Source organism: Cetorhinus maximus, chromosome 11 (assembly GCF_964194155.1).
Source record: "Cetorhinus maximus chromosome 11, sCetMax3.hap1.1, whole genome shotgun sequence".
In the NCBI taxonomy this organism is placed as follows: domain Eukaryota; kingdom Metazoa; phylum Chordata; class Chondrichthyes; order Lamniformes; family Cetorhinidae; genus Cetorhinus; species Cetorhinus maximus.
The window spans coordinates 94,609,687-94,631,213 of record NC_135889.1 but is presented as its reverse complement, the minus strand read 5'-3'; the positions used below and the strand labels follow the sequence as shown (position 1 = coordinate 94,631,213).

General features: G+C 41.0%; 1 protein-coding gene across 2 annotated transcripts in view; it reads right to left on the bottom strand.

The window, feature by feature from the left end:
- spopla (speckle type BTB/POZ protein like a) overlaps positions 1-21,099 on the bottom strand; it is a 237,044-nt gene extending 215,945 nt beyond the window's left edge. Inside the window, exon 1 of one of the 2 annotated variants that reach the window (XM_078552488.1) lies at positions 20,962-21,099. The gene's annotated coding sequence lies outside the window, so the exon portion shown is untranslated. The remainder of the gene's footprint in view (positions 1-20,961) is intronic. The other variant, XM_078552485.1, reaches the window with a different exon arrangement.
- Positions 21,100-21,527: the final 428 nt, after the last annotated feature.

Here is a 21,527-nt window from a genome sequence, read left to right as displayed (position 1 = left end):
CACAGGGATTTGTGCTGGGGCCTCAACATCTAGCAATTTATATCAATAACTTAGATGAAGGGTAGCTAAATTTGCAGATGGCACAAAGATAGGTAGGAAAGTACGTTGTGACGAGGACGTAAGGAGGTTGCAGACGGATATCGATAGGTTTGAGTGAGTGGGCAAAAATCTGACAGATGGAGTATAACGTGGGAAAATGTGAAGTTATTCACTTTGAAAGGAAGAATAAAAAAAGAGTATTACTTAAATGGAGAATTACTGCAGAATTCCAAGGTGCAAAGGATCTAGGTGTTCTAGTGCATGAGTCACAAAAAGTTAGTATGCAGGTACAGCAAGTAATTAAGAAGGCTAATGGAATGCTATCCTTTATTATGAGAGGAATTGAACATAAAGTTATCTCCACCTATCACTGGCTCTACTTGTCCCACCCCCCCTAAAACCAGCTTATATTTCACCTCTCTTCTATTTTTACTCAGTTCTGTTGAAGGGTCATTCGGACTCGAAACGTTAACTGTGTTCCTCTCTGCAGATGCTGCCAGACTTGCTGAGTTTTTCCAGGTATTTTTGTTTTTGTTTTTGTTTTGGATTTCCAGCATCCGCAGTTTTTTGCTTTTATAAAGGTAAGAATGTTATGCTTCAGTTATACATGGCATTGGTGAGACCACATCTCAAATACTGTGCATAGTTTTGGTCTCCTTATTTAAGGAAGGATGTAAACGCATTGGAAGCAGTTCAGAGCAGGTTTACTAGATTTATACCTGGAAGGAACGGGTTGTCTTATGAGGAAAGGTTGGACAACCTGGGCTTCTGTCCACTGGAATTTAGAAGAGTGAGGGGTGACTTGATTGGGATATATAAGATCCTGAATGGTCTTGACAAGGTGGACGTGGAAAGGATGTTTCCTCTTGTGGGTGAATCCAGAGCTAGAGGGCACTGTTTTAAAATTAGTGGTCACCCTTTTAGGACAAAGATGAGGAGAAATTTTCTCTCAGAGTGTCGTGTGACTTTGGAACTCTGTCTCAGAAGGCAGTGGAGGCAGAGTCACTGATTATTTTTAAGGCAGAGATAGATTGATTCCCTTGCCTAACAAGAATCTAAGGTTATTGGGGGTAGATGATAATGTGAAATTCAGAACACAAACACGATCCGTGCTCTCATTGAATGGCAGAGTAGGCTAGAGGGGCTGAATGACATACTTCTGCTCCTATTTCGTATGTTTGTAATTAACTAGGCTTGTTACTAGCCTCTCAGTGGGGAGGTGGTGGCATAGTGGTATTGTCACTGGACTGGTAATCCAGAGACCTAGGATAATATACTGGGAGCCTGCTTTCGAATCCCACCACTGCAGGTGATGGAATTTGCATTCAATAAAAATCTGGAATTAAAAGTCTATTAGAGTCATAGAGTCATAAAGGTGCACAGCACAGAAAATGGCCCTTCAGCCCATCGAGTCTGCACCAATCAAACAAGTACTATTCTAATCCCATTTTCCAGCATTAGGCCCATAGCCTTGTACGCCATGGCATCACAAGTGCACATCCAAATACTTCTTAAATATTATGAGGGTTTCTGCCTCTACCACCTTTTCAGGCAGTGAGTTCCAGATTCCCACCACCCTCTGAGTGAAAAAAATTCTTCCTCACATCCCCTCTAAACCTCCTGCCCCTTACCTTAAATCTATGTCTCCTGGTTATTGATCCCTCCACCAGGGGGAAAAGTTCCTTCCTGTCTACCCTATCTATGCCCCTCATAATTTTATACACCTCAATCATGTCCCCCCTCAATCTCCTCTGCTCCAGGGAAAATAACCCCATTTTATCCAATCTCTCCTTGTAACTAAAACTCTCCAGCCCAGGCAACATTCTGGTAAATCTCCTCTCACTCTCTCTAGTGCAATCACATCCTTCCTATAATGCAGATTCCAGAATTGCACGCAATACTCTAGCTGTGGCCTAACCAGCATTTTATACAGTTCCAGCATAACCTCCCTGCTTTTATATTTTATGCCTCGGCTAATAAAGGCAAGTATACCATATGCCTCCTTAACCACCCTATCTACCTGCCCCACTATGCACACCGAGGTCCCTCTGATCCTCGGTACTTCCCAGAGTCCTACCATTCATCATGTATTCCCATGCCTTGTTTGTCCTGCCCAAGTGCATCACTTCACACATATCCAGATTAAATTCCATTTGCCACTAATTGGCCCATCTGACCAGCCCGTCTATATCCTCCTGTAATCTAAGGCTATCCTCACTATTTACCACCCCACCAATTTTCGTGTCATCCGCAAACTTACTGATCAACCCTCCTACATTCAAGTCTAAATCATTTATATAAACCACAAACAGCAAGGGACCCAACACCGATCCCTGTGGAACCCCACTGGACACAGGCATCCAGTCACAAAAACACCCCTTGACCATCACCCTCTGCTTCCTGACACTCAACCAATTCTGGATCCAATTTGCCAAATTGTCTTGGATCCCATGGGCTCTTATCTTCGTTACCAGTCTCCCACGAGGGGCCTTATCAAAAGCCTTGCTGAAGTCCAAGCAGACTATGTCAAGTGCATTGCCCTCATCTACACACCTGGTCACTACTTCAAAAAATTCAATCAAATTGGTCAGACATGACCGCCCCTTAACAAAACCATGCTGACTGTCCTGACTGATGATGACCATGAAACCATTGCCCATTGTTGTAAAAACTCATCTGGTTCACGAATGTCCTTTAGGGAAGGAAATTTGCTGCTGTCCTTACCTGGTCTGATCTACATGTGACTCCAGACCCACAACAATGTGGTTGATTCTCAAATGCCCTCTGAACAAGGGCAATTAGGGATGGGCAATAAATGCTGGACCAGCCAGCGACACCTACATCCCGTAAGCGAATTAAAAAAAGATGTGATTAAGAATTTTCATTTTAGTACAGCAGCTTTTCAAGTTTAGCAAGTATGCCATGTAAGATCACTGCAGAACCATGAGGAGTTCTTGGCTTTATAAATAAATGCATAGAATACAAAAGCAAGGATGTTTATGCTAAACCTTTATATTATCACTGCTTTAGGCCGAAACTAAAGTATTATGCCCAATTCTGGGCAGCACACTGCAGAAATGATGATAGATCCTTTGAGAGGTATGAAGATTTACCAAAATGATGCCAGGGGTGGGGGCTTTTATTTACATGAAGAGTCTAGAGAAACTGAGATTGGTCTCCTTCAAACAGAGAAAGTTCATAGAAGGTTTGACAGAGGTGCTCAAAATTACGAGGAGTTTTGATACAATAAATAAAAACTGTTCCAACTGGAAAGCAGGACACAAAATTTAAGATAAATGTCAAGAATCTAGAATCCATTGAAAGGGTGGCAGAAGCTGATTTAATTGTAATTTTCAATAAAGAATTAGGTATATACTTGAAAAGGAAAATCTGCAGGGCGACAGGGAAAGAGTGGGGGAGTGGCATTAATTGGATAGCTTTCAAAGAGCCATACAGGCACTACAGGGTGAATGACTTCCTTCAGTGCTTCAAGATCCTATGATTCTATGATGTGGGGGAAAAGAGTTACTGGTCATTTACTATTTACAAAGGTTCATTTAGCAAACATTGTAGAAGTAAACAGGTAATGCTAAATTCAGGTTACAATGCACATATGATAACAGTTTTACCACCAACTACAAAGCTGACAATTAGCGATGGGAACGCTATCACAAAGGGAATGCTATCACTCCCTGCTAAGTAACATATGGAAAGTGTATGTATATATCATCAGTAAAAAAGTCTTAAAAAGAGTCCTAAAAAATCTACTCACACACCTTGATTGCATTTCCAGCATTTATTTTAATGTCTATTTGAAAGTTTTCTGCTCTTTATCCCTAACTTTTACATTTTATATTTTCAAGCAATTAATTGCAACTTTTGTTTTACTTTTAAAATGTTGGCCGTTTAACTAGCAACGTTGCTGTTCTTGAATAAAAGTATTCTGCAAATTTTCTGGTCTTGATCACATTGCTGTTAGTGGGACCATGTGTTCAAATAGGTGTCATGGTTCCTTTATTACAACTGTGACGATACCTCAAAGTACTTGATTGGTTGCAAAATGTTTTAGGATGTTCTGAAGTTGGAAAAGGTGTTATATAAATGCAAGTTCTTTCCTTTTTAAAATTCACCAAGATTTACATTCTGGTATCAAGATGATAAATTTCCAAATAAGCGATTATACAATAGCCTCGAGCATGAAACTTTTATTTTCTCCCCTTCCATGTCTCACCCTTGCTTTTACTCTTTCTACTTCATATACTGCTAGAGTTTGAAAACAAAACCTTCAGGCTTCAAATGGCCCACTGTCATTGTGAAAATAATTAATGAAATTCAGAGGATTTCCTGCACAGCACATCTCCTAACATGTATGCAATCACCAAAAGAAACTTTTAGGGCCCATTGTATCACTCAGTGTGTTTATGCTGGGAAAATATATTTTAAAAATCTACAATTATCCTGTTAATTACTTAAACATTTGGATCTCTAACAAAAAAATGAATTTTATTCAAATCAAGGAAGTCTGAATTTTCCATAGCCAAACTAAACCAGGCATTTGGGAGAGGCAAATTGGGAGTTAAGGGCTGGGCTAGGACTGCAGAAAGGAGCGGTAGTGGTACAGGGTTGAGAGGCAGCAATGTCAGTTTAGCAGTGAAATAGGCAATAGAGCCAACATTCAGAAATGGCAAGCAACGTAATGTATATTTGCATAAGTCATAGTTACAGCAATTTCCCTCAGTATTTTATGGATTTACAAAACTTGATTTTTAAAGCACAGAACCCAGTTAAAATAAACAAACAGATAGAAGAGCTTAACAAGTAAAAACTAGTTCAAGAGAAATGACAACATATATGTGGTATTTAGAATGAATAAAATATCTGCGTATTTCATCTTCTGCCCTAGCCCAAATAGCTGGAGAAACCAAGCGACAAGTTATTTTAAAAAAGACCTTTTCAAGGTAAATCTTGGTAATATTAAGAGATGGGAGGAGGGGGATGAATACTAAAGTTATGTCAAAGTATCAAACTTCAAAAAAAATACAAATGTACAAAGCAATCGCAGCCACATCAGGAGGATTTAATTAAGCATCACCACTGTGGCTTGGGGAGGAGAGAACATAATGTTACTCGGCAAACCAGTGCTCAAGAGTTTTTGTTTTAATTTACTTTTTGCCAATTTTATGCCTTAAACACTCTAGCAGAAATTCCATCTTGTACTGAATTGTCCAAGAAACAAATTGCCTGCTTTACAGTGCAATGCAGCTTGGTATGTGTCTTGAAAATATAATAATTTTCATATTATTGTAATTTATTGTAAAGGTAGGTTAATAGTGGGGTTTGGATTACAGTGTGTGTGTGGTGTGTGTGTATGTATGTGTGTGTTTTAATTTAATTAAAGACAGCTGGTCTGGGTGCTTTGATGTATCAGAAGGGAAACTAGGTTTGAAATGCTAAATATGTAAACATGACTGAAATTTTAGAATGCGAGGTGTGAAGAACATTTGCACTTTTAGATAAACCAGAGTAGCGAATTTCTACGGGATGGTAAGGTGTTACACTGAGCCATAAGAAGCTAAGCCAAACAGTGTGTTTATTTTTCCAAAAAATTACTGATAATATGAGTGCTATGAAATATTTAGAAATTAAGAAAAAGTAACGTTGCAAAGACCTATTGGAACAATGGGATTTACATTAAAAAAGGAGAAACATGTATAAAGGAGATGAGGTTATGTGTAAGAAAAGAAGAAATTCCAAGATCTAACAAGTGTGAAAAGCCTTCAGCCTCTAAGTACCAAGCTACTGTCTCCAGGGCCCAAAGCTAAGAGAATTCATTTTAAATATCACTGTCCAGGATATTGTGTGCTTTGCCTGGGTCTGTTGAAATCTATGTTGTTTTACTGTTGCCTGGACAGAAGTGTAACTGGGAGCTAGATTGATTAATTAATTAATTAGCAGTAGTAATTTGTAGACCTATGAATGTGCTTAAAATCATTTCTTTTATTAATAAATGTTTAATTTAGTTTTGTACAAAAACACCTAAGACTTGGTGGACTTATTACTACCGTATTCAAGGCATCTTGAAATAAAAATACAAATTGCAAAACAGTTGTGACAGCAGTTTGAAGTTTCCCTCTGGGTTTTGAGCAGCTCAGCATTTACCATCCGCTGTGTCATAACAGTATGCCCAGCGCTTAGCCACTGCATAATTCAGCACAGAAACAATTAAATATTTGAGTCATCAAATTCTAACAGACTGGTATTGAGTAAGTATTCATGTGTGTATGCTCATTATACTGTTCAAAAACATTTCAAGTTGAATTCCATTGGCATCTGTTTTTTTGGACAAGGTACCCACCTGTAGATATACAAGGTTCTTAGGTGTTAACACTTGTCTTAAAAGGTGAAAGAGAGGTAGACAGGTGGAGAGGCTGAGGGAGGGAATTCCAACATGTATGGCCTCAGCATCTGATTGCACAGCCACCAACTGTGCTGTGATTAAAGTTGGGGATGTACAGGAGGTTAGAATTGGAGGACTGCAAATACCCAGGATTGGAGGTGGTTACGAAGATAGGGAGGAGCAAAGCTCTGGACGAACTTAGAAACAAAGACACCTGTTCCTCAGTGATCCATCCTTGGCCCCCTCCTATTTCTCGTTTCCATGCTGCTACTCGCTGATCTATCTGAAAAGATGTCAGGTTCCACTGTGACGACATCCAGCACTATCTCATCGCCACCTCTCATTTCCTCCATTGTCTCCAAATTGTCAAACTAGTGGTCTGACATCTAGTGCTAGATGAACAAAAATGTCCTCTAACTAAATATTAAGAATTCTATTTGGTCTCTGATACAAACTACATTGAGAGGAGGTCTTGTGGAACAGTGGGTAGCATCCCTCCCTCTGAGCCTGAACCTCTGAGTTCGAGTCCCATTCGTAGACTTGATGGTCAAGGCGGTTGCATTCATAACATGGCCAAGCAGGTTCAGTATCAACCTGCAAATCCTTCCAACACCTGCCACTGGCAGTTGGTAAGAAGAGAGATTCTTGGGTCTGCCATTTGACCATCATCATAAATAGTTCCAGACTAAAGCAGGCATGTAGCCACAGCAACACAGAATCCCTGACTAAATTGTAAAACACCACCAGAAACAAACTCCATTTCCTAGCCACTCCATCAACCAATCCTCTCCCTAGCAACTGTCTGAGACAGAACCAAACTGTTCACAGCCTTGGCATTATACCTGACCCCAAGATGAGCTTCCAAACACATCTCCTTGACATCACTACCCATCTCCACCTCAGAACCCACGCTATTTTGCATCGCCTGAGCTCACCAGCTGCTGAAACCCTCATCCATGCCTCTAGACCTGACTACTCCTACACACACCTGGCAGATCTCACATCTTCCACCCTCCATAAACTTGTGCTCATTCAAAACTCTGCTGCTTATAACCTAACTCATAACCAAGTTCCGTTCACCCATGACCCCTGTGCTCGCTGACTAATACTGGCTCCTAGTTAAGCACACTACAATTTTAATATTCTCTTGCTGACCATTCTGGAGGTTAAGAATTGGACAGCCAGACAATTTAGAAATAATTTATGTTGGACTGCCATAACTCAGTACAGCAGGAGTAATTTTAAATTATTGGGAAATCTTATTAAAAATACATCTCTCTCGGCGTACTACACGGCGCCATATAAAAATACAAAATCAAAACACAAAATGCTGGAAACACTTAGCAAGGTTATTTGCATCAGTGGTGAAAACAGATGAGTCAAGGTTTCCAATGTAGGTCCTTCTTTAGAACTGAAAGTAATTACAGATAAAAAAGCATTTAAAACTGGGCATAGAGAGAAATACATATAGCATATGACATATAAAAAAGAAACTGAATGACTTCTGAAATACTTAAATGGAAAAGAGGAGATTGTTAAATATTAATACGTCGATCAGAAGCACAATGAGAGGCATTAAAGGAATACATGAGACACAGAAAACTTGTGAATAGATGAAGTTGTAAGGGAATAAAGGCAGGCAGAAGGTTTTTTTATTCATTCATGGGATGTGGATGTCACTGGCTAGGCCAGCATTTATTGCCCATTCCCAATTGCCATTCAGGTGATCGCTCCTTGAACCACTGCAGTCCATGTGGTGTAGGTACACACACAAAATGGTGTTAGGGAGCAAGTTCCAGGATTTTGACCCAGCAGCAATGAAGGAACAGGAAATACTGACAAATCTTCAGTGTGCAGGAGCCTGCGTTTTCCTTCTTTTAGTTCAGCAAAGGAACAGACGGCCATCAGCAATGCATTTGACGGAGGGCCCATAACCTCAAGTGCCACCCATTTTCCCCCCACAAAACACCAACACACTCAGCCCACACTGTCAACATCTCCTGCCGACAAAAGTGGAAGCTAAAGCGAAGGTCTTAAGTTATTAAATCGAATATGCATCAAAAGAAACAGACCCCTCAGCCCAACCAAGATAAAAGCAAAACACTGCAGATGCTGGAAGTCTGAAATAAAAGCAGAAAATGCTGGCAAAACTCAGCAGGTCTGGCAGCATCTGTGGAGAGAGAAACAGAATTAAGGTTTCGAGTCCATTTGACACTTCTTCAGAGCTAAAGAGAAGTAGAAATGTGAGGGCTTTTATACTGTTTTAAGAGGGGGTGGAGCAAGAGAGAAGGCCAAGGATAGAGGTCAAGCCTAACAAATTTGATTGAATTTTTTGAGGCGGTGACCAGGTGTGTAGATGAGGGTAGTGCAGTTGATGTAGTCTAGTTGGATTTCAGCAAAGCCTTTGACAAGGTCCCACATGGGAGACTTATAAAGAAGGCAAATGCACATGGGATACAGGGTAATTTGATAAGGTGGATTCAAAGATAAAAACAAATAGCTAAAAGCTAAAAGCAACTAAAAACAACTTTAGATCTTAAACTCCCCCTACCCCCATCCCCACCCCATTTCTTCCCCCCTCCCTTTTTTTTCAATAATTTATATAGATTCTTCTTTTCCCACCTATTTCCATTATTTTTAAATCTACAACTAATACTTTATTAGTCTTTCCACCCCACCCCCACTAGAGCTGTACCTTGAGTATCCTGCCATCCATTCTTAATTAGCACTTTTCTTAGATAATATCACCACCTTCAACACCTCTTTGATCCTTTTGTCTGTGACATCTTTTAATTATCTGCTCCTATCACTGCTTGCTTATCCCTACAACCACCCCACCCTCAACTTCTCTCTCCCCCCGCCCCCCACCTTAGACCAGCTTATATTTCACCTCTCTCCTAACTATACTTCAGTTCTGCCGAAGGGTCATGAGGTCTCGAAACGTCAACTGTTTTCTTCTCCACTGATGCTGCCAGACCTGCTGAGTTTTTCCAGGTAATTCTGTTTTTGTTAAGGTGGATTCAAAATTGGATTAGTTGTAGGAGACAGAGTGTGATGACAGAAGGATGTTTTAGTGACTAGAAGCCAGTGTCCAGTGGCGTACCACAGGGATCTGTGCTGGGTCCCCTATTATTTGTCATTTATATAAACGACATAGATGACTATGTGGGGAGTAGGATTAGTAAGTTTGCGGATGACACAAAGATTGGCCGGGTGGTTAACAATGAGGTTGAGTGTCTTGGGCTACAAGAAGATATGGACGGGTTGGTCAAATGGGCAGATAAGTGGCAGATGGAATTTAACCCTGAAAAGGGTGAGGTGATACACTTTGGAAGGAGTAATTTGACAAGGAAGTATTCAACGAACGGCATGACACTAGGAAGTTCTGAGGAACAAAGGGACCTTGGCATGTGTGTCCATAGATCTCTGAAGACGGAGGGGCATGTTAGTGGGGTGGTGAAAAAGGCATATGGGACACTTGCCTTTATCAATCAAGGCATAGATTACAAAAGTAGGGAGGTCATATTGGAGGTGTATAGAACCTTGGTGAGGCCACAGCTGGAGTACTGTGTGCAGTTCTGGTCGCCACATTATAGGAAGGATGTGGTTGCACGGGAGGGGGTGCAGAGGAGATTAACCAGGATGTTGCCTGGGATGAAACATTTAAGTTATGAAGAGAGGTTGGATAGACTTAGGTTGTTTTTGTTGGAGCAGAGAAGACTGAGGGGCGACCTGATCGAGGTACAAGATTATGAGGGGCAGGACAGGGTGGATAGGGAGCAGCTATACCCCTTAGTTGAAGGGTCAGTCACAAGGGGGCATAAGTTCAAGGTGAGGGGCAGGAGGTTTAAGGGGGATGTGAGGAAAAACTTTTTTACCCAGAGGGTGGTCTGGAATGCACTGCCTGGGAGGGTGGTGGAGGCGAGTTGCCTCACATCCTTTAAAAAGTACCTGGATGAGCACTTGGTGCGTCATAACATTCAAGGCTATGGGCAAAGTGCTGGTAAATGGGATTAGGTAGGTAGCTCAGATGTTTCTCACGTGTCGATGCAGACTCGATGGGCCGAAGGGCCTCTTCTGCACTGTGATAATCTGTGATTCTGTGACAGATGACAGCTAAGGAGAGATTGACAAAGATGTCATGGACACAAGACAAATGGAGTGTTAATGGTAGTGGTAAAGAGTAAAGAAGGTGCTGATAGTGGCATAAAGGTAAGATAGCAGGTGTTAACAGCAGAACAAGGGTCAATTCTCTGTGAAAGCACAATATAGAAACAAGTGACAGATGGCCCCATGAGGGGAGGGGTGGTTTGAGAAAAAAGGATTTAAAAAATGAACAAATAAATAAAAGAATAAAACAAAATAAATTAAAAATTGGATTAAAAAAAAGGAGTCACGATGGAGGAGAGAGCTATTGGTCTGAAGTTGTTGAACTCAATATTAAGTCCAGAAAGCTGTAAAGTGCCTAATCGGAAGATGAGATGCTGTTATTCCAGTTTGCACTGGACTTCACTGGAACAATGCAGCAAGCCAAGGATGGACACGTGGGCATGAGAGCAGGATGGTGAGTTGAAATGGCAAGCGGCAGGAAGGCCTGGGTCACTCTTGCGTACTGAGCGAAGGTGTTCCGCAAAGCGGTCACCCAATCTGCATTTAGTCTCCTCAATGTAGAGGAAACCACACTGGGAGCAGCGAATATGGTAGACCAAACTGAAGAAGGTGCAAATGAAGCACTGCTTCACCTCAAAGGAGTGTTTGGGGCCTTGGGCAGTGAGGAAGGAAGGGGGTAAAGGGACAGGTTTTGCACCTTCTGCAATTGTGAGGGAAGGGAATGAGGAGTTGGGGGTAATGGAGGAGTGGACCAGGGTGTCGTGGACCAGGGTGTCATGGAGGGAAGTGTCCCTACGGAATGCTGACTTTGGTGGTGGTGGTGGTGGTGGTGGGGCGGGGGGGGGGGGGGGGGGGGGACCTCGGTTAAGGAAAAAGGGAGACATGTCAGAAGCGTCGTTTTGGAAAGTGGCGCCATCCAAACAGATGTGATGGAGGTAGAGGAACTGAGAGAATGGGATCAAGTCTTTACAGGAAGCAGGGTGTGAGGAGCTGTAGTCAATGTAGCTGTGGGAGTCGGTGGGCTTGTAATGAACATTGGTGGACAGTCTCATGGAGACAGAGAGGTCAAGGAAGGGATGTGTTGGAGATGGACCACGTGAAGGGGAGAGAGGGCTGGAAATTAGAAGCAAGATTGATAACTTTTTTCCAGTTGTAGACGAGAGCATGATGCAGTACCAAAACAGTCATCAATATACTGAAAGAAGAGTTGTGGGAAGGGGCCTGAGAGGACTGGAACAAGGGATGTTCCAAATACTCCACAAAAAGACCGGCATAACTAGAGCCCATGCGGGTACCCATAGCCACACCTTTTATTTGGAGGAAGTGAGACAAGGTAAGAAGAAATTGTTCAGTGAGAACACAAGTTCAGCCAGGTGGAGGAGAACGGCAATGGATGGGGATTCTTCAGGCCTCTGTTCAATGAAGAAGCAGAGAGCCCTCAGACCATTCTGGTGGGGGGGATGGAGGCATAGAAGGATTGGACATCTATGGTGAAGAGGAGACAGTTAGGGCCAGGAAACTGGAAATTGTTAATATGACACAGGGCATCAGAGGAATCATGAATGAAGGTGGGAAGAGACTGGACAAAGGAAGAGAGGATGGAGTCAAGACAGGAAAGAATGAGTTCTGTGGGGCAGGAACAGACTGACACGACGGGTCTACTGGGACAGTCCTGTTTGTGATTTTGGGAAGCTGGAAGTGGGCTGTCCAGAATTGGGAGACAATGAAGTTGGAAGCTGTGGAGGGAAGATCTCCAGAGATGAGATCAGTGACAGTCCTGGAAACATTGGCTTGATGTTGGTGGTGGGGTCATGGTCTCAGGGGAGGCAGAAAGAAGTATTTGAGAGTTGGTGCTCAGCCTCTGCAAGGTAGAGGTCTGTACACCAGAAAACAACATCACATATTAAATTTTTTAATCCTTTTTTCCCCAAATCCCGCTCCCCCCACAGGGCCATCTGTCACTTATTTTTATATTGTGCTTTCACAGAGCACTGACCCTTGTTCTGCTATTAACACCTTCTGCTATCTTACCTTTATACTACGATCAGCACCTTCTTTACTCTTCACCATTACCATTAACATTCCCTTTGTCTTGTGTTCATGACACCTTTGTCAATCTCTCCTTAGTTGTCACCTATCCTTGACCTTCTATCTTGCTCCACCTGCTCCATCCCCGCTTAAAACAGTATAAAATCCTTCATATTGCTACTTCTCTTTAGCTCTGAAGTCATATGGACTCGAAATGTTAACGGTTTCTCTCTCTACAGATGCTGCCAGACATGAGTTTTACCAGCATTTCTGTTTATATTCCCTCAGCCCAACTAGTCCACGTCAGCATTACAAGTTAATATCAAGGCAGAGTGTTACCAAGTGCCAAAGAGAAAAATAAGTTGCTGTTCCTCAAACAAAAACAGAAAATGCTGGAATAGCTCAGCAGGTCCAGCAGCATCTGTGGAGAGAGATAGATTTAACATTTCCAGTCTATATGGCCCTTCAACAACTTTTTCAGATTACAGTTAACGTTGAGTCTGAATGACCCTTCAACAGAACTAAGTAAAAATAGAAGAGAAGTGAAATATAAGCTGGTTTTGGGGGGGGGGGGGGGGGGGAGTAGAGCTGGATAGAGGGCCAGTGATAGGTGGAGATAACTAAAAGATGTCACAGACAAAAGGACAAAGAGGTGTTGAAGGTGGTGATATCATCTAAGGAATGTGCTAATTAAGGGTAGAAAGCAGGACAAGCAAGGTACAGATAGCCCTAGTGGGGGTGGGGTGGGGTGAAGGAATCAAAAAAGGCTAAAAGGTAGAGATAAAACAATGGATGGAAGTACATTTAAAAATAATGGAAGTAGGTGGGAAAAGAAAAATCTATATAAATTATTGTATTCTGTGGAATAGTGCAGAGGGTTAAAAGACAAAATGGTCACAGTGGTCAAGGAATTGAAAAAGCAAGGTGACATGAAGCCCAGGATCACATTTGATGGTAGAACACAGGAGTTTGGTAATATCAAGGAGACTAAATTAGATGCAGCATTCTAAGTTGAAGGAAATACAAATAAATCGCTGTCTCACAAATTGCTGTTGCACCAAGGAGGAATGTTTGGAGCCCTGAATAGTGGCGTGGGAGGAGGTAAGTTAACATGAGCTGCAATGTTTGTATATAAAGAGGAATTTTTCAAGAGAAGGACACCAGGTGATAGGGGTGATGGAAGAGCAAACCAGTATGTCAACAGGGAATGGTTCCACTGGAAAACAGGGGTGGGGGTGGGTGTGGAAAGTGAGAGGGAAGTATAAAAGGAGAATGTTCCTTTTTGCAGTTTAAAGTACAAATTGCCCACTAAAAGAAGACAATGTTTAGTCAACAGTGCTTTTAGTCATTTGTTACAGTAAAAGTTTTACTACATGAAATCTTGTTGTGTCTTTCTTTCAGTTATCAAATGGAAATTCAAATCCCTTTTTGAAAGTTATAGATCTCTACAGGGATCATAAAGAAACATAACATTTGCTTTAGTCCTAAAACAGCAATGAGATAAAAAAAATGTTTAAATAATCTATTCTTTAAAAATGGTATTGTTTGAAATATAAATGTTGGCCAAGACACCAGGAGAACTTTCCTGCTCTTCTTTAAATAGTGCCAGAAATCTTTAATGTCTATTCAGGAGGACAAATAGTCTTTCAATTTAATACCTCATGTAAAGACTGCACCTCCAATATCATAATACTGCTCTGAAACATGGAAAATAGATATTGGCCTATCACAGCATAAGGGGATCTTAGCTAAGGGAATGAGAAAACCAACAAATTGGGAGAAACGAGTGGAGAACAGAAGAATAATCGAATGGGAGCCAGGAGCTTGTGGTAACATTAGAAGAAAGTTCATGCCAAGGAGAAAGAAGTCCAGTAAATGATGAGAAGGAGCCCTGCAGAGTGCTGGCACATACACAAAAATGGCCTCCTTCTGTACTGTATTCTATGATTCTATGAGTCAGAGGTGCAGCATTTAAAGGGAAGGGAGAATGTAAAGCCTAGTTAATTAAGTTATCTGCAGAGCAACATCAGGAAGCAGCAGCAAGAGTCACTAATGTAAGGAGAGAAGATGTCAGGGAGGGGACCAGAGTAGGATTGGAACAGTGTTCAACATATCCTACAAAAAGACAAACATTGCTAAAATCCATGCGGGTTCTCATAGCAACACTTATCTGCAAGTGGTGAGCAGAGTTAAACAGAAAGTTGTTTAAGGTGAGAACAATTTCAGCACAGCAAGGCATTGGAAGGTGGTGATAGATGGGGACTGGCTAGCTCACTGCTCAAGGAAGAAGCAGATAATCCGCACGCCGTTTGATGAGCAATTTAGGAGTAAAGGGATTTCATGCCTGTAGAAAGGGAGTTAGGACTAGAATTTGTTAAATTGTCAGAGCATATCAGAATGCATATGCAGAGTGCATAGGGAGCAGAGACTGGACAAGAGGAAACTAGTTTGATGAGCCAGAAGAAGGTCAAAACAACTGATCTACCAAAATCATCTTTTATGTGCATCTTGGGGAGCTTGTGCAGGCTTGGGAAACTATGAGATTGGAAGCCAGGGGAGGGAAAAGAGAAAAAAAATTCTCCAGAGATGAGGAGGTCAGTAACCATGATTTAATATTCAGTTATGGAGCTGCTTAAGAATTTGCTTTCAACCATAGCAAAATAGAGTTCTATCAACTATTGTCTTCTTTGTCAGTGAGTTTAACAATGTCAGAATTGGATCAAAGAATGGTACACTGCTAATTCAGAGGTATCCAGATTAAAGTAAATGAGGGTGGGGAATTAAAACACAGGAACACTGCAGTCATAATACAATTCAAACCTACCTCCACCAAAAAAGCCATACATCAATCCCTATGAAATTACCCTGGCAGACCGAGCAAGAGCATACAAATTAGGAACATGAGAAGGTCATCTGCTGTACAGACATTCGATTGTGTGGAGCATAAATACCAACATGGACCTCTTAGGCTGAATGGCCTGTTTCTGTGCTATGGATACTATATAACATTGTTATGACACTTGGGTACATGTATCGAGCACGCTCAGAGTATTTTCATTTCCTTCCTGCCTCAAATAGGTACTTCTTGAAGTTCATTTCTTAGTTTATAATCATGCCCCCCCCATTCATTGTCTCATGGTTTCAACAACTTTAGATTTTGTCATGAAGTGAATTGGTGGCATGACTGCTAATCATTTATATGTCATTCCATTAAATAGATTAGTCTTTTTGTTTCTCTCATGCAACTTCTTAAAGTTGTATAATACTGTCCTGTCAGCTTATTCCATAGTCTGTTTTCCAAGTACTGCAATTAAAACTCGTCAAAACACTGCAATTGTTGCTCCAACATTTATTAGAACATCTTGTAATGTTCTATGCATTAATTCAAGTAATCCAACTTAATTCGCCTTGGCAATTTCTGCCATCCACAATATACTTTAAACATTTCACCACTAAGTGCTACCAAATATTTTACCTGCTGCATATCAATCACATTTGCTATGAATTATTGAACATTTACTGAAACCTGCCTTTCATCTGCTCATTTTAGTGCCTTCATAAGTGAGCATGAACTAACATTACAAAGAAGGGATGCATCTCTGCATCCTGAAAAGTGCCAATCATCAAAGCTTTCCAATTAGAATATGACTAACTTCAGTTTTCCCACCTTATTATCTGGCAACTTAATAACCCAAATTACAACTTCATCTGGAATTTCTGTTTTAGTCACAAGGAGTAGTTGAGATGATAAGCATAGATACATTTAAAGGGGAGCTAAATAAACACAGGAGGTAGAAAGGAATAGAAGGTTATGTTGATAGAGTTGGATGATGAGGGGTGGAAGGAGACTCATGTGGTGTATAAACACCAGCATCATCCAGTTGACTTCAATGGCCTATTTCTATGCAGTCAGATTTCTGTGTGTGAAAATCGGCTGCCACATTTTCCACATTACAACAATGAATACACCTCAAAAGTACTTCCATTGGCTGCAAAGTATTATTGGATGTCCAGAGATGGTGAAAGGTACTACATAAATGCAAGTTCTTTCTACTGTTGACAGAATTACAATTTGAGAAGTGCAAACAAGTTTGGGACTTTTTATAAGTGAAAGAACATCAGAAGTGAAATGTTGTAATACTCTTATCTCTTCATGAAAAATTTATTTCATTAATTACACGTGGGAATTCAGTTTGTGGATCACAAAATTTTGACTACAAGTTCACTGCAGAGAGCTATCATTCACAGCAAACATAATGCATTCAAAATCTTTGTAAATGCCAATCTGATTCTTTAACAATATATCCATCTTACAAGGCTTGAGGGGATCAGATATGAATCATCAAGGAAGAAATATAGTGTACAGTGCACATCATTAACTTTCATAGGTTCCAAGTTTCCCATCAGATTTAGTTATGAAGTCAACAGACTTGCCATCTTGATCTATAACATTTATAATGCACTTCTGACAGTTGTCTCCAAGAAATGATAGTTATTGATTATTCACAGGTTTCCAAGTTTGCATATATCAGAAGAATTCTTCATACTTCAGAATTATAGGATGATGGCATATAAATTGTTGCATCACATGACTAGTCACTGCCACAGTTTTAAAATTACATATGTCCATAGGGTCAAAGGAGATGTGCTCTTTTGAAAAAGAAAAAGCATCAAAAGGCTTAAAATGAAACTAAACAAACTAAAATACGAAAATCTTATTCAGCCTGTATCAAGATGCTGCACATATGCGATGTAGCATTCGTTCAAAATCTCAATCGACACATACCAAGGATTAGGATTTAGACTGTGTTTTTATGCACTTATCACTTTACACTGCAGTAATTCCAGAGATTGGAGGGGAGGAATCTTTTCTTTGCCTGTCAGAGCCAATTGCTGACAGACATATGATTTCTTATCACTCCCCCTCTTCCACGTGATGTTCAATACCTCTATCCCATGACACCCGAACCAAGCTGGAGCTCCCCTGATTCATAATAGAGGGTAAAAATGAATAACAATGTTGCTTCAGTACCTATATTCATAGCAAGTGTAATATATATCTCCTTCAAATACATCCCTTACCAGAACCAAGCATGAAGGCCCTGGCAAGAGATATAGTTGAAGGAGATTTGGAAGAGGAGCAAATGCTAACTTCATATTGTAGCAACTGATAGGATCGGGTTCAAACTGGAGGTAGGAGTCGCCTAAGGTCTTGGTTTTACATGATTTCTCCACTTGAGAGGAGTCAGGATTATGCCATAAAGATTAAAGAGAGGTAACGACAGATATCCACCTATATTCCTCAAGATGACCCCAAATCAATTTGTGGAACATTTTCACCAGAAAAGCATTAAAAAATATCGAAGGAAATGGTTATGAAGAGATGGGGACAGGACTGCAAGTAAATGCGTTCCATGTTCACACACAGATGGTCCACTGTTTTCTCAAAGTAGTTCTGTGAGTGGCAAAACCATAAACATTGTAATTCCGCCATTAATTAACAATTTGCCATAATAGATTATTTTCAATGCCCTCAGTACTCAATTTCTTCTAAACCAAAATGAATGAGTTTGGTTTTTTCACCAGCTCCATTATTATTGACCTGACTGGACTAACACCTTTATATTTCTGCTTAGCTATGTTGTGACTACAGGAACAGCATAGCTCTCATGGCTGTCAATATTCATTCCAGAGGAGTAAAATCAACCAAAATTGGTTAACAGTTGTTGGTTTGTTTAAAATATCATGGCATTCAGTTATTGTCCTTCTTTTCCCCCCTCTCAGTAACTGACACTTCTCATGCTCGGTTTTCCTTACCTTCCTGTAACTATCTTCTTCTTGCTCTAAAAGAGGCTGAACAGGCTTGAACTGAGGCCTACTGGTAACTCCTATACAAACAGCCCTGCTGTGGTCCTAGTTTCCTCCCCCCACATTGACTGTAAGTAAAAAAACTGAAACAGCTGGAGATGGCAGATATTGGAAGGCAGTAGAAAACTTATTCTAGAATACTCCAAGAGAACAATGTAGCAGGGTTTAATGTTACCCACTTAAGTTTTTTTACAAAGTGATTGGGTATCAGGAATCCATCCCTACTGAGCACAATAGAACCAAAGGTTACCTCCCTAGCAACTACCAAACATTTTTTAAATTGCATCTCATCATGCGACACCATACAATTTCTAATGCTATTTTATAAATAAATTGGAGCAAATTACAAGACCACAATACAATCAAGTGATTCAGACAGTTTGTGGAGTGCGTGGAAAAGTTTGCATGCAAGCAGTTATTAGAACACCAAAACTAAAAGGCAGATTAATTCACAACATGGTGGTGATCATTTACTATAGTTAGTTCGTTTCCCAAATTAAAAAAAAATTAACAGAAATACATTTCAAACTGAAACAATGGCAAGGAGGTAAAAAAGTAATCGAACAATCCAGTCAAGAGAACTTCACGATCAGGTTACAAACATTTTTTTTGCTTCTGACATTTTTGCAGGGCAACCTTTAATAGCTTCTAATTTCCTAATGTGAGTCGCCCATGCCATTAACCAGTTTTCTTTCATTTTATTTATAATCAATATTTAAACCACAAATCTAAATCAAAACACTCTGAACAAATTGTCACCCGCTATCAACATACACAGGAGATAAACAAATCTCCAGACTAATGTTTTCCTCATTCATTCTCAGGACATAAACATCGCAAGCAAGGCTAACATTTATTGCCTGAAGGAGAGTCTTACAGGCTCCAAGTGTTAACTCTGTTTCTATCTCCACAGATGCTGCCAGATTTGCTGAGTTTTTACAGCATTTCCTGTTTTTATTTCAGATTTCCAGCATGTGCAGTATTTTGTCTTTATTTCTTTGCCTACTCCTTGCTGCCCAGGTTTGAGACAATTGATTGGCTTGCTAGACCAGAGTGAACAATAGCACCCAACTGATTTTTTTTTTTAAAAGAGTCAAGCCCACTGGCAAGGCACTGGATTCACAGTAACACACCAGGTTAAGGACAGCAGGTTTCCTTCCGAAAAGGAAAATAGTGGTCCACCAGATTTTAAAAACGAGCAGATTCTTCCCCACGGTGTATTTAAAAATAATAGGCCATAGTGAACAGAAGTTTTGACCATGAAGAAGAATTGATGGCCTATTTATTTAAATATCCATGTATCAGGACATCAAGTAATAAACTAGTGCAATATTACACCAAGATTTATGCAGCATGATTAGGAGATACTTGACATCATTTTTTTTAATAGCAGTGCTATTTGCTTGGCAATGTGTGGCATGTAAACATGCGAAAGGAGAAATTGAAAACAGAACATAAACAACTCATCAGCTGGTCTCACACCAACACCCCTATAACAGCTTTACCTGGCAGCAAAGAATTTCCTTCTGCGATTCAAAAGATCCAATCAGACAACAGGACTTTTGTTTTCACTATTCAATTGGATATGCAAATTCATAAACCATTCCTACAAGCAGACTGCTAGGTTACATTGGTACAGTGACATTACAGAGTTTGGTCACTCAATGAACATTGATGGGGATCAGTTTATGAAAACAATAGGCAAAAATATAAGGGGAATCTGGTTAAGGCTTCACTTTAATCACAAACCCCTACTTGGATCAGAAACATTTTAGTTGAAATATCTTCAACTACATGGAACTTTTTTCAAAAGATCTCAGGATCTAAATGGGGTGGGTGGGAGAGAATGATCTGCTGGAGCAAATATTCAATTTTGGTCAGCTCTGTAATAGCAGGGCCAAAGGTGAGGAAAGGGCTAAAGGAACAAATCTACTCTCTAAATCTCTTTGTTCGTCGCTATCCAGTCGCCTCAGGAAGCCCTTAAATGAAGGGTTTCAGCTATGATGTGACCCAGGGATGGGGATGTGCCACACACTCGCTTGTTACGACCAACACAAGCATGTCCTGAGTCTGAAACACTTATCACGAGATTTTTATTTTTTTTTTTAAAAAATGATCATTTAATCAAATTAACAGTTCATATTCTCGACTAGCTTCCCAACCTTTTTTTTAAATCCGACAGATCAATTCTTTCCCAATAGAGAGGGAGAGAGAAAATATATATAAAAACCTGACGCTTATTTCAGATGAGAGGGGAGCAGTAAATAAAAGGCAGTAGCTGGTGAAGCAGGAGCAGCAATCCCCGGGTTTCCATCATTACCTGCTCCCTGCTCCTGCTGCTTTGTGAAGTTTCCCCCCCGCACTCCCATTTATTCGGGGCTCGCGATTTGCGGCCGCCTTTCGGCCCCAAGATAAAACACTCCAATACCTATTTTTTTTTCTCCCCCCCCCCCCCCCCCCTTTAAACACACACACACCCGCACGCACAAAATTAAAAGAGAAAGACCCTGAGACGCTACCTTACAGTTTCCCCCCCCGGGCCGGAGCCGCACAGGCAACCGAGTGACTCCCCGATAAATAACGTCCGCGGCCGCCACACAAGTTCAGGGCTTTCAACTGTTTGGGGCGATCGGCCGCCGCTCGGCTCCCTCCGTCGCCGCTCGGCAATTTCCGGCCCTTTCCGGAAGCTCCGGGCTCGCCGCCGGTCGAGCCCCGCTGTCAATCTCACAGCAGCCGCCCCCCCCGCCCCGCCCCCCTGGAAGTGCCTGTGCAGACACTGCAGGAAGTACGTTGGTTGTTGGGAATTGCCGGCGTGTTTTGCACCAGAATGGGTGCATTATTACTGTTATTATCTCTTCTCCTTCCCATGACAACTTTCTTCGCCTATTCACATAGGCTTGCCCCCTTCCAGACATTAAAGTGAACACCATCATTGCAAGATGTAGCCCATAAAAGAGTTTCAAAAAGGTTCGATTCCTGTTAAGCTTTAAATGACACAGGGCATTGGAGGAAGGAGATTTATTCTCAGAAAAAGATTCCAAATTCATGGTTGCTTCCCAAATGGTCCCAAGAGTTTTTTCAGCAA